The following is a 16,649-nucleotide window of genomic DNA, read 5'->3' on the forward strand; positions in this document are numbered from 1 at the left end:
GGTAAAGGACTTGGGCATCTGGGTTCAGTTGTTATTTTGTCACATGTATGAAAGGTGGTATTGGACTTGGACATCTTGGTTCAGTTGTCATTTTGTCGCATGAATGTAAGGTGGTATAGGACTTGGGAATCTGGGTTCAGTTGTTATTTTGTCGTATGTAGGTAAGGTGGTATCGGACTTGGAAATCTGGGTTCAGTTGTTATTTTGTCGTGTGTATGTAAGGTGGTATCTGACTTAGACATCTGGGCTCAGTTGTTATTTTGTCACATGTATGTAAGGTGGTATCGGACTTGGACATCTGGGTTCAGTTGTTATTTTGTCGTATGTATGAAAGGTGGTATAGGACATTGGCATCTGGGTTCAGTTGTTATTTTGTCACATGTATGTAAGGTAGTATGGGACTTTGGCATCTTGGTTCAGTTGTTATTTTTTTGTATGTATGTAAGGTGGTATGGGACTTGGGCATCTGGGTTCAGTTGTTATTTTGTCGCATGTATGTAACGTGGTATAGGACTTGGGCATCTGGGTTCAGTTGTTATTTTGCCACATGTATGAAAGGTGGTATTGGACTTGGACATCTTGGTTCAGTTGTTATTTTGTCGCATGTATGTAAGGTGGTATCGGACTTGGACATCTGGGTTCAGTTGTTATTTTGTCGTATGTATGTAAGGTGGTACCTGACTTAGACATCTGGGTTCAGTTGTTATTTTGTCACATGTATGTAAGGTGGTATCGGACTTTGGCATCTTGGTTCAGTTGTTATTTTGTTGTATGTATGTAAGGTAGTATTGGACTTGGGCATCTGGGTTCAGTTGTTATTTTGTCACATGTATGTAAGGTGGTATAGGACTTTGACATCTTGGTTCAGTTGTTATTTTGTCACATGTATGAAAGGTGGTATTGGACTTGGACATCTTGGTTCAGTTGTTATTTTGTCGCATGTATGTAAGGTTGTATCGGACTTGGACATCTGGGTTCAGTAGTTATTTTGTCGCATGTATGTAAGGTGGTATCTGACTTGGACATCTGGGTTCAGTTGTTATTTTGTCACATGTATGTAAGGTAGTATGGGACTTTGGCATCTTGGTTCAGTTGTTATTTTGTTGTATGTATGAAAGGTGGTATGGGACTTTGGCATCTGGGTTCAGTTGTTATTTTGTCACATGTATGTAAGGTGGTATAGGACTTGGGCATCTGGGTTCAGTTGTTATTTTGCCACATGTATGAAAGGTGGTAATTGACTTGGACATCTTGGTTCAGTTGTTATTTTGTCGCATGAATGTAAGGTGGTATAGGACTTGGGAATCTGGGTTCAGTTGTTATTTTGTCGTATGTAGGTAAGGTGGTATCGGACTTGGAAATCTGGGTTCAGTTGTTATTTTGTCGTGTGTATGTAAGGTGGTATCTGACTTAGACATCTGGGCTCAGTTGTTATTTTGTCACATGTATGTAAGGTGGTATCGGACTTGGACATCTGGGTTCAGTTGTTATTTTGTCGTATGTATGAAAGGTGGTATAGGACATTGGCATCTGGGTTCAGTTGTTATTTTGTCACATGTATGTAAGGTAGTATGGGACTTTGGCATCTTGGTTCAGTTGTTATTTTTTTGTATGTATGTAAGGTGGTATGGGACTTGGGCATCTGGGTTCAGTTGTTATTTTGTCGCATGTATGTAACGTGGTATAGGACTTGGGCATCTGGGTTCAGTTGTTATTTTGCCACATGTATGAAAGGTGGTATTGGACTTGGACATCTTGGTTCAGTTGTTATTTTGTCGCATGTATGTAAGGTGGTATCGGACTTGGACATCTGGGTTCAGTTGTTATTTTGTCGTATGTATGTAAGGTGGTACCTGACTTAGACATCTGGGTTCAGTTGTTATTTTGTCACATGTATGTAAGGTGGTATCGGACTTTGGCATCTTGGTTCAGTTGTTATTTTGTTGTATGTATGTAAGGTAGTATTGGACTTGGGCATCTGGGTTCAGTTGTTATTTTGTCACATGTATGTAAGGTGGTATAGGACTTTGACATCTTGGTTCAGTTGTTATTTTGTCACATGTATGAAAGGTGGTATTGGACTTGGACATCTTGGTTCAGTTGTTATTTTGTCGCATGTATGTAAGGTTGTATCGGACTTGGACATCTGGGTTCAGTAGTTATTTTGTCGCATGTATGTAAGGTGGTATCTGACTTGGACATCTGGGTTCAGTTGTTATTTTGTCACATGTATGTAAGGTAGTATGGGACTTTGGCATCTTGGTTCAGTTGTTATTTTGTTGTATGTATGAAAGGTGGTATGGGACTTTGGCATCTGGGTTCAGTTGTTATTTTGTCACATGTATGTAAGGTGGTATAGGACTTGGGCATCTGGGTTCAGTTGTTATTTTGCCACATGTATGAAAGGTGGTAATTGACTTGGACATCTTGGTTCAGTTGTTATTTTGTCGCATGTATGTAAGGTGGTATCGGACTTGGACATCTGGGTTCAGTTGTTATTTTGTCGTATGTATGTAAGGTGGTATCTGACTTAGACATCTGGGTTAGTTGTTATTTTGTAACATGTATGTAAGGTGGTATCGGACTTTGGCATCTTGGTTCAGTTGTTATTTTGTTGTATGTATGTAAGATGGTATAGGACTTGGGCATCTTGGTTCAGTTGTTATTTTGTCGCATGTATGTAAGGTGGTATAGGACTTGGGCATCTGGGTTCAGTTGTTATTTTGTCGCATGTATGTAAGGTGGTATAGGACTTGGGCATCTGGGTTCAGTTGTTATTTTGTCGCATGTAGGTAAGGTGGTATCGGACTTCGACATCTGGGTTCAGTTGTTATTTTGTCGTGTGTATGTAAGGTGGTATCTGACTTAGACATCTGGGTTCAGTTGTTATTTTGTCACATGTATGTAAGTGGTATCGGACTTGGACATCTGGGTTCAGTTGCTATTTTGTCGTATGTATGAAAGGTGGTATCTGACTTGGGCATCTGGGTTAGTTGTTATTTTGTCACATGTATGTAAGGCGGTATGGGACTTGGGCATCTGGGTTCAGTTGTTATTTTGTCACATGTATGAAAGGTGGTATTGGGCTTGGACATCTTGGTTCAGTTGTTATTTTGTCGCATGTATGTTAGGTGGTATCGGACTTGGACATCTGGGTTCAGTTGTTATTTTGTCGTGTGTATGTAAGGTGGTATCTGACTTAGACATCTGGGTTCAGTTGTTATTTTGTCACATGTATGTAAGGTGGTATCGGACTTGGACATCTGGGTTCAGTTGTTATTTTGTCGTATGTATGAAAGGTGGTATCTGATTTGGGCATCTGGGTTAGTTGTTATTTTGTCACATGTACGTAAGGTGGTATGGGACTTGGGCAACTGGGTTCAGTTGTTATTTTGTCACATGTATGAAAGGTGGTATTGGACTTGGACATCTTGGTTCAGTTGTTATTTTGTCAAATGTATGTTAGGTGGTATCGGACTTGGACATCTGGGTTTAGTTGTTATTTTGTCGTATGTATGTAAGGTGGTATCTGACTTAGACATCTGGGTTCAGTTGTTATTTTGTCACATGTATGTAAGGTCGTATCGGACTTGGACATCTGAGTTCAGTTGTTATTTTGTCGTATGTATGTTAGGTGGTATCTGACTTAGACATCTGGGTTCAGTTGTTATTTTGTCACATGTATGTAAGGTGGTATCGGACTTGGACATCTGAGTTCAGTTGTTATTTTGTCGTATGTATGTAAGGTGGTATAGGACTTTGGCATCTGGGTTCAGTTGTTATTTTGTCACATGTATGTAAGGTAGTATGGGACTTTGGCATCTTGGTTCAGTTGTTATTTTGTTGTATGTATGTAAGGTAGTATGGGACTTGGACATCTGGGTTCAGTTGTTATTTTTTCGTATGTATGTAAGGTGGTATCTGACTTGGACATCTGGGTTCAGTTGTATTTTATCGTATGTATGAAAGGTGATATCTGACTTGGGCATCTTGGTTCAGTTGTTATTTTGTTGCATGTATGTAAGGTGGTATAGGACTTGGAAATCTGGGTTCAGTTGTTATTTTGTTGCATGTATGTAAGGTGGTATAGGACTTTAGCATATTGGTTCAGTTGTTATTTTGTTGTATATATGTAAGGTAGTATTGGACTTGGGCATCTGGGTTCTGTTGTTATTTTGTCGTATGTATGAAAGGTGGTATCGGACTTGGACATCTGGTGTCAGTTGTTATTTTGTGGCATGAATGTAAGGTGGTATAGGACTTGGGCATCTGGGTTCAGATGTTATTTTGTCGCATGTATGAAAGGTGGTATCGGACTTTGGCATCTGGTGTTAGTTGTTATTTTGTAGCATGAATGTAAGGTGGTATCCTGACTTAGACATCTGCGTTCAGTTGTTATTTTGTCACATGTATGTAAGGTGGTATCGGACTTGGACATTTGAGTTCAGTTGTTATTTTGTCGTATGTATGTAAGGTGGAATAGGACATTGGCATCTGGGTTCAGTTGTTATTTTGTCACATGTATGTAAGGTAGTATGGGACTTTGGCATCTTGGTTCAGTTGTTATTTTGTCGCATGTATGTAAGGTGGTATGGGATTTGGGCATCTGGGTTCAGTTGTTATTTTGTCGCATGTATGTAAGGTGGTATAGGACGTGGACATCTGGGTTCAGTTGTTATTTTGTCACATTTATGAAAGGAGGTATTGGACTTGGACATCTTGGTTCAGTTGTTATTTTGGTCGCATGTTTGTAAGGTGGTATCGGACTTGGACATCTGGGTTCAGTTGTTATTTTGTCGTATGTATGTAAGGTGGTATCTGACTTAAACATCTGGGTTCAGTTGTTATTTTGTCACATGTATGTAAGGTGGTATCGGACTTTGGCATCTTGGTTCAGTTGTTATTTTGTTGTATGTATGTAAGGTGGTATTGGACTTGGGCATTTGGGTTCAGTTGTTATTTTGTCGCATGTATGTAAGGTGGTATTGGACTTGGACATCTGGGTTCAGTTGTTATTTTGTCGCATGTATGTAAGGTGGTATCTGACTTAGACATCTGGGTTCAGTTGTTATTTTGTCGTATGTATGTAAGGTGGTATCTGACTTGGGACATCTCGGTTCAGTTGTTATTTTGTCGCATGTATGTAAGGTGGTATCTGACTTAGACATCTGGGTTCAGTTGTTATTTTGTCGTATGTATGTAAGGTGGTATCTGATTTGGACATCTGGTTTCAGTTGTATTTTATCGTATGTATGAAAGGTGGTATCTGACTTGGGCATCTTGGTTCAGTTGTTATTTTGTTGCATGTATGTAAGGTGGTATAGGACTTGGACATCTGGGTTCAGTTGTTATTTTGTTGCATGTATGTAAGGTGGTATAGGACTTTAGCATCTTGGTTCAGTTGTTATTTTGTTGTATGTATGTAAGGTGGTATCGGACTTGGACATCTGGTATCTGACTTAGACATCTGGGTTCAGTTGTTATTTTGTCGTATGTATGTAAGGTGGTATCTGACTTGGACATCTGGGTTCAGTTGTATTTTATCGTATGTATGAAAGGTGGTATCTGGCTGGGGCATCTTGGTTCAGATGTTATTTTGTCACATGTATGTAAGGTGGTATCCGACTTGGGCATCTGGGTTAGTTGTTATTTTGTCACATGTATGTAAGGTGGTATGGGACTTGGACACCTGGGTTCAGTTGTCATTTTGTCACATGTATGAAAGGTGCTATTGGACTTGGACATCTTGGTTCAGTTGTTATTTTGTCACATTTATGTAAGGTGGTATCGGACTTGGACATCTGGGTTCAGTTGTTATTTTGTCGTATGTATGTAAGGTGGTATCTGACTTAGACATCTGGGTTGAGTTGTTATTTTGTCACATGTATGTAAGGTGGTATCGGACTTGGACATCTGGGTTCAGTTGGTTTTTTTTCGTATATATGAAAGGTGGTATTCGGACTTACGCATCTTGGTTCAGTTGTTATTTTGTCGCATGTATGTAAGGTGGTATGGGACTTGGGCATCTGGGTTCAGTTGTTATTTTGTCACATGTATGTAAGGTGGTATCGGACTTGGACATCTGAGTTCAGTTGTTATTTTGTCGTATGTATGTAAGGTGGTATAGGACTTTGGCATCTGGGTTCAGTTGTTATTTTGTCACACGTATGTAAGGTAGTATGGGACTTTGGCATCTTGGTTCAGTTGTTATTTTGTTGTATGTATGTAGGGTGGTATGGGACTTGGGCTTCTGGGTTCAGCTGTTATTTTGTCACATGTATGAAAGGTGGTATGGGACTTGGACATCTTGGTTCAGTTGTTATTTTGTCGCATGGATCTAAGGTGGTATAGGACTTGGGCATCTGGGTTCAGTTGTTATTTTGTCGCATGTATGTAAGGTGGTGTCGGACTTGGACATCTGGGTACAGTTGTTATTTTGTCGCATGTATGTAAGGTGGTATTAGACTTGGACATCTGGTGTCAGTTTGTTTTTTGTGGCATGCATGTTAGGTGGTATAGGACTTGGGCATCTGGGTTCAGTTGTTATTTTATCGCATGTATGAAAGGTGGTATCGGACTTGGACATCTGGTGTTAGTTGTTATTTTGTACCATGAATGTAAGGTGATAGAGGACTTGGGCATCTGGGTTCAGTTGTTATTTTGTCGCATGTATGAAAGGTGGTATCGGACTTTGGCATCTGGTGTCAGTTGTTATTTTGTCGTATTTTTGAAAGGAGGTATCAGACTTGGACATCTGGGTTCAGCTGTTTTTTTTTGTCACATTTATGTAAGGTGGTATCAGACTTGGACATCTGGGTTCAGTTGTTATTTTGTCGCATGTATGTAAGGTGGTATCGGACTTTGGCATCTGGTGTTAGTTGTTATTTTGTCGTATTTTTGAAAGGAGGTATCAGACTTGGACATCTGTGTTCAGCTGTTTTTTTTGTCACATTTATGTAAGGTGGTATCAGACTTGGACATCTGGGTTCAGTTGTTATTTTGTCGCATGTATGAAAGGTGGTATTGGACTTTGGCATCTGGTGTTAGTTGTTATTTTGTCGTATTTTTGAAAGGAGGTATCAGACTTGGACATCTGGGTTCAGCTGTTTTTTTTGTCACATTTATGTAAGGTGGTATCAGACTTGGACATCTGGGTTCAGTTGTTATTTTGTCGCATGTATGTAAGGTGGTATCGGACTTGGGCATCTGGTGTCAGTTGTTTTTTTGTCGCATGTATGAAAGGTGGTATCAGATTTGACATCTGGGTTCAGTTGTTATTTTGTGGAATGTATGAAAGGTGGTATCAGACTTTGGCATCTGATTACAGTTGTTATTTTGTCGAATGATGTAAGGTGGTAAAAGACTTGGGCATCTGGGTTCAGTTGTTATTTAGTCACATGTATGAAAGGTGGTATTGGACTTGGACATCTTGGTTTAGTTGTTATTTTGTCGCATGTATGTAAGGTGGTATAGGACTTGGGCATCAGGGTTCAGTTGTTATTTTGTCGCATGTAGGTAAGGTGGTATCGGACTTGGACATCTGGGTTCAGTTGTTATTTTGTCGTGTGTATGTAAGGTGGTATCTGACTTGACATCTGGGTTCAGTTGTTATTTTGTCACATGTAGGTAAGGTGGTATCGGACTTGGACATCTGGGTTCAGTTGTTATTTTGTCGCATGTACGTAAGGTGGTATCTGACTTAGACATCTGGGTTCAGTTGTTATTTTGTCTTATGTATGTAAGGTGGTATCGGACTTGGACATCTGGGTTCAGTTGTTATTTTATCGCATGTATGTAAGGTGGTATCTGACTTAAACATCTGGGTTAGTTGTTTTTTTTGTCACATGAATGTAAGGTGGTATGGGACTTGGGCATCTGGGTTCAGTTGTTATTTTGTCACATGTATGAAAGGTGGTATTGGACTTGGACAGCTGGGTTCAGTTGTTATTTTGTCGTATGTATGTAAGGTGGTATAGGACTTTGGCATCTGGGTTCAGTTGTTATTTTGTCACATGTATGTAAGGTGGTATCGGACTTTGGCATCTTGGTTCAGTTGTTATTTTGTTGTATGTATGTAAGGTGGTATGGGACTTGGGCATCTGGGTTCAGTTGTTATTTTGTTGCATGTATGTAAGGTGGTATAGGACTTTAGCATCTTGGTTCAGTTGTTATTTTGTTGTATGTATGTAAGGTAGTATGGGACTTGGGTATCTGGGTTCAGTTGTTATTTTGTCACATGTATGTAACGTGGTATGGGACTTGGGCATCTGGGTTCAGTTGTTATTTTGTCACATGTATGTAAGGTGGTATCGGACTTGGACATCTGAGTTCAGTTGTTATTTTGTCACATGTATGTAAGGTGGAATGGGACTTTGGCATCTTGGTTCAGTTGTTATTTTGTTGTATGTATGTAAGGTGGTAAGGGACTTGGGCATCTGGGTTCAGTTGTTATTTTGGTGCATGTATGTAAGGTGGTATCAGATTTGACATCTGGGTTCAGTTGTTATTTTGTGGCATGTATGAAAGGTGGTATCAGACTTTGGCATCTGATTTCAGTTGTTATTTTGTGGCATGTATGAAAGGTGGTATCAGACTTTGGCATCTGATTTCAGTTGTTATTTTGTCGCGTGTATGAAAGGCGGTATCGGACTTGGGCATCTTAGTGTCAGTTGTTATTTTGTCGAATGATGTAAGGTGGTAAAAGACTTGGGCATCTGGGTTCAGTTGTTATTTAGTCACATGTATGAAAGGTGGTATTGGACTTGGACATCTTGGTTTAGTTGTTATTTTGTCGCATGTATGTAAGGTGGTATAGGACTTGGGCATCAGGGTTCAGTTGTTATTTTGTCGCATGTAGGTAAGGTGGTATCGGACTTGGACATCTGGGTTCAGTTGTTATTTTGTCGTGTGTATGTAAGGTGGTATCTGACTTGACATCTGGGTTCAGTTGTTATTTTGTCACATGTAGGTAAGGTGGTATCGGACTTGGACATCTGGGTTCAGTTGTTATTTTGTCACATGTATGAAAGGTGGTATCGGACTTGGACATCTGGGTTCAGTTGTTATTTTGTCGCATGTATGTAAGGTGGTATCTGACTTAAACATCTGGGTTAGTTGTTTTTTTGTCACATGTATGTAAGGTGGTATGGGACTTGGGCATCTGGGTTCAGTTGTTATTTTGTCACATGTATGAAAGGTGGTATTGGACTTGGACAGCTGGGTTCAGTTGTTATTTTGTCGTATGTATGTAAGGTGGTATAGGACTTTGGCATCTGGGTTCAGTTGTGATTTTGTCACATGTATGTAAGGTAGTATGGGACTTTGGCATCTTGGTTCAGTTGTTATTTTGTTGTATGTATGTGAGGTGGTAAGGGACTTGGGCATCTGGGTTCAGTTGTTATTTTGTTGCATGTATGTAAGGTGGTATCGGACTTGGACATCTGGGTTCAGTTGTTATTTTGTCGCATGAATGTAAGGTGGTATCTGACTTAGACATCTGGGTTCAGTTGTTATTTTGTCGTATGTATGTAAGGTGGTATCTGACTTGGACATCTGGGTTCAGTTGTATTTTATCGTATGTATGAAAGGTGGTATCTGAATTGGGCATCTTGGTTCAGTTGTTATTTTGTTGCATGTATGTAAGGTGGTATAGGACTTGGACATCTGGGTTCAGTTGTTATTTTGTTGCATGTATGTAAGGTGGTATAGGACTTTAGCATCTTGGTTCAGTTGTTATTTTGTTGTATGTATGTAAGGTAGTATGGGACTTGGGCATCTGGGTTCAGTTGTTATTTTGTCACATGTATGTAAGGTGGTATGGGACTTGGGCATCTGGGTTCAGTTGTTATTTTGTCACATGTATGTAAGGTGGTATCGGACTTGGACATCTGAGTTCAGTTGTTGTTTTGTCGTATGTATGTAAGGTGGTATAGGACTTTGGCATCTTGGTTCAGTTGTTATTTTGTTGTATGTATGTAAGGTGGTAAGGGACTTGGGCATCTGGGTTCAGTTGTTATTTTGGTGCATGTATGTAAGGTGGTATCGGACTTGGACATCTGGGTTCAGTTGTTATTTTGTCGCATGAATGTAAGGTGGTATCTGACTTAGACATCTGGGTTCAGTTGTTATTTTGTCGTATGTATGTAATGTGTTATCTGACTTGGACATCTGGGTTCAGTTGTATTTTATCGTATGTATGAAAGGTGGTATCTGACTTGGGCATCTTGGTTCAGTTGTTATTTTGTCACATGTATGTAAGGTGGTATGGGACTTGGGCATCTGGGTTCAGTTGTTATTTTGTCACATGTATGTAAGGTGGTATAGGACTTTGGCATCTGGGTTCAGATGTTATTTTGTTGCATGTATGCAAGGTAGTATAGGACTTTAGCATCTTGGTTCAGTTGTTATTTTATTGTATGTATGTAAGGTAGTATGGGACTTGGGCATCTGGGTTCATTTGTTACTTTGTTTCATGTATGTAAGGTGGTATTGGACTTTGGCATCTTGGTTCAGTTGTTATTTGGTTGCATGTATGTAAGGTGGTATAGGACATGGACATCTGGGTTCAGTTGTTATTTTGTTGCATGTATGTAAGGTGGTATAGGACCTTAGCATCTTGGTTCAGTTGTTATTTTGTTGTATGTATGTAAGGTGGTATCGGACTTGGGCATCTGGGTTCAGTTGTTATTTTGTCACATGTATGTAAGGTGGTATCGGACTTTGGCATCTTGGTTCAGTTGCTATTTTGTCGTATGTATGTAAGGTGGTATCTGACTTAGACATCTTGGTTCAGTTGTTATTTTGTCACATGTATGTATATGTATGTAAGGTGGTATGGGACTTTGGCATCTGGGTTCAGTTGTTATTTTGTCACATGTATGTAAGGTAGTATGGGACTTTGGCATCTTGGTTCAGTTGTTATTTTGTTGTATGTATGTAAGGTAGTATGGGACTTGGACATCTGGGTTCAGTTGTTATTTTGTCGTATTTAATTAAGGTGGTATCTGACTTGGGCATCTGGGTTAGTTGTTATTTTGTCACATGTATGTAAGGTGGTATGGGACTTGGGCAACTGGGTTCAGTTGTTATTTTGTCACATGTATGAAAGGTGGTATTGGACTTGGACATCTTGGTTCAGTTGTTATTTTGTCGCATGTATGTCAGGTGGTATCGGACTTGGACATCTGGGTTCAGTTGTTATTTTGTCGTATGTATGAAAGGTGGTATCGGACTTTGGCATCTGGTGTTCGTTGTTATTTTGTAGCATGAATGTAAGGTGGTATCCTGACTTAGACATCTGCGTTCAGTTGTTATTTTGTCACATGTATGTAAGGTGGTATCGGACTTGGACATCTGAGTTCAGTTGTTATTTTGTTGCATGTATGTAAGGTGGTATAGGACTTTAGCATCTTGGTTCAGTTGTTATTTTGTTGTATGTATGTAAGGTAGTATGGGACTTGGGCATCTGGGTTCAGTTGTTATTTTGTCACTTGTATGTAAGGTGGTATGGGACTTGGGCATCTGGGTTCAGTTGTTATTTTGTCACATGTATGTAAGGTGGTATAGGACTTTGGCATCTGGGTTCAGATGTTATTTTGTTGCATGTATGCAAGGTGGTATAGGACTTTAGCATCTTGGTTCAGTTGTTATTTTATTGTATGTATGTAAGGTAGTATGGGACTTGGGCATCTGGGTTCATTTGTTACTTTGTTTCATGTATGTAAGGTGGTATCGGACTTGGGCATCTGGGTTCAGTTGTTGTTTTGTCACATGTATGTAAGGTGGTATCGGACTTTGGCATCTTGGTTCAGTTGCTATTTTGTCGTATGTATGTAAGGTGGTATCTGACTTAGACATCTGGGTTCAGTTGTTATTTTGTCACATGTATGAAAGGTGGTATTGGACTTGGACAGCTGGGTTCAGTTGTTATTTTGTCGTATGTATGTAAGGTGGTATAGGACTTTGGCATCTGGGTTCAGTTGTGATTTTGTCACATGTATGTAAGGTAGTATGGGACTTTGGCATCTTGGTTCAGTTGTTATTTTGTCGCATGAATGTAAGGTGGTATCTGACTTAGACATCTGGGTTCAGTTGTTATTTTGTCGTATGTATGTAAGGTGGTATCTGACTTGGACATCTGGGTTCAGTTGTATTTTATCGTATGTATGAAAGGTGGTATCTGAATTGGGCATCTTGGTTCAGTTGTTATTTTGTTGCATGTATGTAAGGTGGTATAGGACTTGGACATCTGGGTTCAGTTGTTATTTTGTTGCATGTATGTAAGGTGGTATAGGACTTTAGCATCTTGGTTCAGTTGTTATTTTGTTGTATGTATGTAAGGTGGTATCGGACTTGGGCATCTGGGTTCAGTTGTTATTTTGTCACATGTATGTAAGGTGGTATCGGACTTTGGCATCTTGGTTCAGTTGCTATTTTGTCGTATGTATGTAAGGTGGTATCTGACTTAGACATCTGGGTTCAGTTGTTATTTTGTCACATGTATGTATATGTATGTAAGGTGGTATGGGACTTTGGCATCTGGGTTCAGTTGTTATTTTGTCACATGTATGTAAGGTAGTATGGGACTTTGGCATCTTGGTTCAGTTGTTATTTTGTTGTATGTATGTAAGGTAGTATGGGACTTGGACATCTGGGTTCAGTTGTTATTTTGTCGTATTTAATTAAGGTGGTATCTGACTTGGGCATCTGGGTTAGTTGTTATTTTGTCACATGTATGTAAGGTGGTATGGGACTTGGGCAACTGGGTTCAGTTGTTATTTTGTCACATGTATGAAAGGTGGTATTGGACTTGGACATCTTGGTTCAGTTGTTATTTTGTCGCATGTATGTCAGGTGGTATCGGACTTGGACATCTGGGTTCAGTTGTTATTTTGTCGTATGTATGAAAGGTGGTATCGGACTTTGGCATCTGGTGTTCGTTGTTATTTTGTAGCATGAATGTAAGGTGGTATCCTGACTTAGACATCTGCGTTCAGTTGTTATTTTGTCACATGTATGTAAGGTGGTATCGGACTTGGACATCTGAGTTCAGTTGTTATTTTGTTGCATGTATGTAAGGTGGTATAGGACTTTAGCATCTTGGTTCAGTTGTTATTTTATTGTATGTATGTAAGGTAGTATGGGACTTGGGCATCTGGGTTCATTTGTTACTTTGTTTCATGTATGTAAGGTGGTATTGGACTTTGGCATCTTGGTTCAGTTGTTATTTTGTTGCATGTATGTAAGGTGGTATAGGACTTGGACATCTGGGTTCAGTTGTTATTTTGTTGCATGTATGTAAGGTGGTATAGGACCTTAGCATCTTGGTTCAGTTGTTATTTTGTTGTATGTATGTAAGGTGGTATCTGACTTAGACATCTGGGTTCAGTTGTTATTTTGTCACATGTATGTAAGGTGGTATCGGACTTGGACATCTGAGTTCAGTTGTTATTTTGTCGTATGTATGTAAGGTGGTATGGGACTTTGGCATCTGGGTTCAGTTGTTATTTTGTCACATGTATGTAAGGTAGTATGGGACTTTGGCATCTTGGTTCAGTTGTTATTTTGTTGTATCTATGTAAGGTAGTATGGGACTTGGACATCTGGGTTCAGTTGTTATTTTGTCGTATGTATGTAAGGTGGTATCTGACTTGGGCATCTGGGTTAGTTGTTATTTTGTCACATGTATGTAAGGTGGTATGGGACTTGGGCAACTGGGTTCAGTTGTTATTTTGTCACATGTATGAAAGGTGGTATTGGACTTGGACATTTTGGTTCAGTTGTTATTTTGTCGCATGTATGTCAGGTGGTATCGGACTTGGACATCTGGGTTCAGTTGTTATTTTGTCGTATGTATGAAAGGTGGTATCGGACTTTGGCATCTGGTGTTCGTTGTTATTTTGTAGCATGAATGTAAGGTGGTATCCTGACTTAGACATCTGCGTTCAATTGTTATTTTGTCACATGTATGTAAGGTGGTATCGGACTTGGACATCTGAGTTCAGTTGTTATTTTGTCGTATGTATGTAAGGTGGTATGGGACTTTGGCATCTGGGTTCAGTTGTTATTTTGACACATGTATGTAAGGTAGTATGGGACTTGGGCATCTGGGTTCAGTTGTTATTTTGTCACATGTATGCAAGGTGGTATAGGACTTGGACATCTGGGTTCAGTTGTTATTTTGTTGCATGTATGCAAGGTGGTATAGGACTTGGACATCTGGGTTCAGTTGTTATTTTGTTGCATGTATGCAAGGTGGTATATGACTTGGATATCTGGGTACAGTTGTTATTTTGTCACATGTATGCAAGGTGGTATAGGACTTGGGCATCTGGGTTCAGTTGTTATTTTGTTGCATGTATGTAAGGTGGTATAGGACTTTGGCATCTGGGTTCAGTTGTTATTTTGTTGCATGTATGCAAGGTGGTATAGGACTTTAGCATCTTGGTTCAGTTGTTATTTTATTGTATGTATGTAAGGTAGTATGGGACTTGGGCATCTGGGTTCATTTGTTACTTTGTTTCATGTATGTAAGGTGGTATTGGACTTTGGCATCTTGGTTCAGTTGTTATTTTGTTGCATGTATGTAAGGTGGTATAGGACTTGGACATCTGGGTTCAGTTGTTATTTTGTCGCATGTATGTAAGGTGGTATCGGACTTGGACATCTGGGTTCAGTTGTTATTTTGTCGCATGTATGTAAGGTGGTATCGGACTTGGACATCTGGGTTCAGTTGTTATTTTGTCGTATGTATGTAAGGTGGTATAGGACTTTAGCATCTTGGTTCAGTTGTTATTTTGTCACATGTATGTAAGGTGGTATCGGACTTTGGCATCTTGGTTCAGTTGCTATTTTGTCGCATGTATGTAAGGTGGTATTGGACTTGGGCATCTGGGTTCAGTTGTTATTTTGTCACATGTATGTAAGGTGGTATCGGACTTTGGCATCTTGGTTCAGTTGTTATTTTGTCACATGTATGTAAGGTGGTATAGGACTTGGACATCTGAGTTCAGTTGTTATTTTGTCACACGTATGTAAGGTAGTATGGGACTTTGGCATCTTGGTTCAGTTGTTATTTTGTTGTATGCATGTAAGGTGGTATGGGACTTGGGCATCTGGGTTCAGTTGTTATTTTGTCGTATGTATGTAAGGTGGTATGGGACTTGGACATCTGGGTTCAGTTGTTATTTTGTCGTATGTATGTAAGGTGGTATGGGACTTGGACATCTGGGTTCAGTTGTTATTTTGTCACATGTATGCAAGGTGGTATAGGACTTGGACATCTGGGTTCAGTTGTTATTTTGTTGCATGTATGTAAGGTAGTATGGGACTTGGGCATCTTGGTTCAGTTGTTATTTTGTCGCATGTATGTAAGGTGGTATAGGACTTTGGCATCTGGGTTCAGTTGTTATTTTGTTGCATGTATGCAAGGTGGTATAGGACTTTAGCATCTTGGTTCAGTTGTTATTTTATTGTATGTATGTAAGGTAGTATGGGACTTGGGCATCTGGGTTCATTTGTTACTTTGTTTCATGTATGTAAGGTGGTATTGGACTTTGGCATCTTGGTTCAGTTGTTATTTTGTTGCATGTATGTAAGGTGGTATAGGACTTGGACATCTGGGTTCAGTTGTTATTTTGTCGCATGTATGTAAGGTGGTATCGGACTTGGACATCTGGGTTCAGTTGTTATTTTGTCACATGTATGTAAGGTGGTATCGGACTTGGACATCTGAGTTCAGTTGTTATTTTGTCGTATGTATGTAAGGTGGTATGGGACTTTGGCATTTGGGTTCAGTTGTTATTTTGTTACATGTATGTAAGGTAGTATGGGACTTTGGCATCTTGGTTCAGTTGTTATTTTGTTGTATCTATGTAAGGTAGTATGGGACTTGGACATCTGGGTTCAGTTGTTATTTTGTCGTATGTATGTAAGGTGGTATCTGACTTGGGCATCTGGGTTAGTTGTTATTTTGTCACATGTATGTAAGGTGGTATGGGACTTGGGCAACTGGGTTCAGTTGTTATTTTGTCACATGTATGAAAGGTGGTATTGGAATTGGACATCTTGGTTCAGTTGTTATTTTGTCGCATGTATGTCAGGTGGTATCGGACTTGGACATCTGGGTTCAGTTGTTATTTTGTCGTATGTATGAAAGGTGGTATCGGACTTTGGCATCTGGTGTTCGTTGTTATTTTGTAGCATGAATGTAAGGTGGTATCCTGACTTAGACATCTGCGTTCAGTTGTTATTTTGTCACATGTATGTAAGGTGGTATCGGACTTGGACATCTGAGTTCAGTTGTTATTTTGTCGTATGTATGTAAGGTGGTATAGGACTTTGGCATCTGGGTTCAGTTGTTATTTTGTCACATGTATGTAAGGTAGTATGGGACTTGGGCATCTGGGTTCAGTTGTTATTTTGTCACATGTATGCAAGGTGGTATAGGACTTGGACATCTGGGTTCAGTTGTTATTTTGTTGCATGTATGCAAGGTGGTATAGGACTTGGACATCTGGGTTCAGTTGTTATTTTGTTGCATGTATGCAAGGTGGTATAGGACTTGGGCATCTGGGTTCAGTTGTTATTTTGTTGCATGTATGCAAGGTGGTATAGGACTTGGGCATCTGGGTTCAGTTGTTATTTTGTCA

The sequence above is a fragment of the Mytilus edulis genome, chromosome 7 (genome assembly GCF_963676685.1).
Source record: "Mytilus edulis chromosome 7, xbMytEdul2.2, whole genome shotgun sequence".
Lineage (NCBI taxonomy): Eukaryota > Metazoa > Mollusca > Bivalvia > Mytilida > Mytilidae > Mytilus > Mytilus edulis.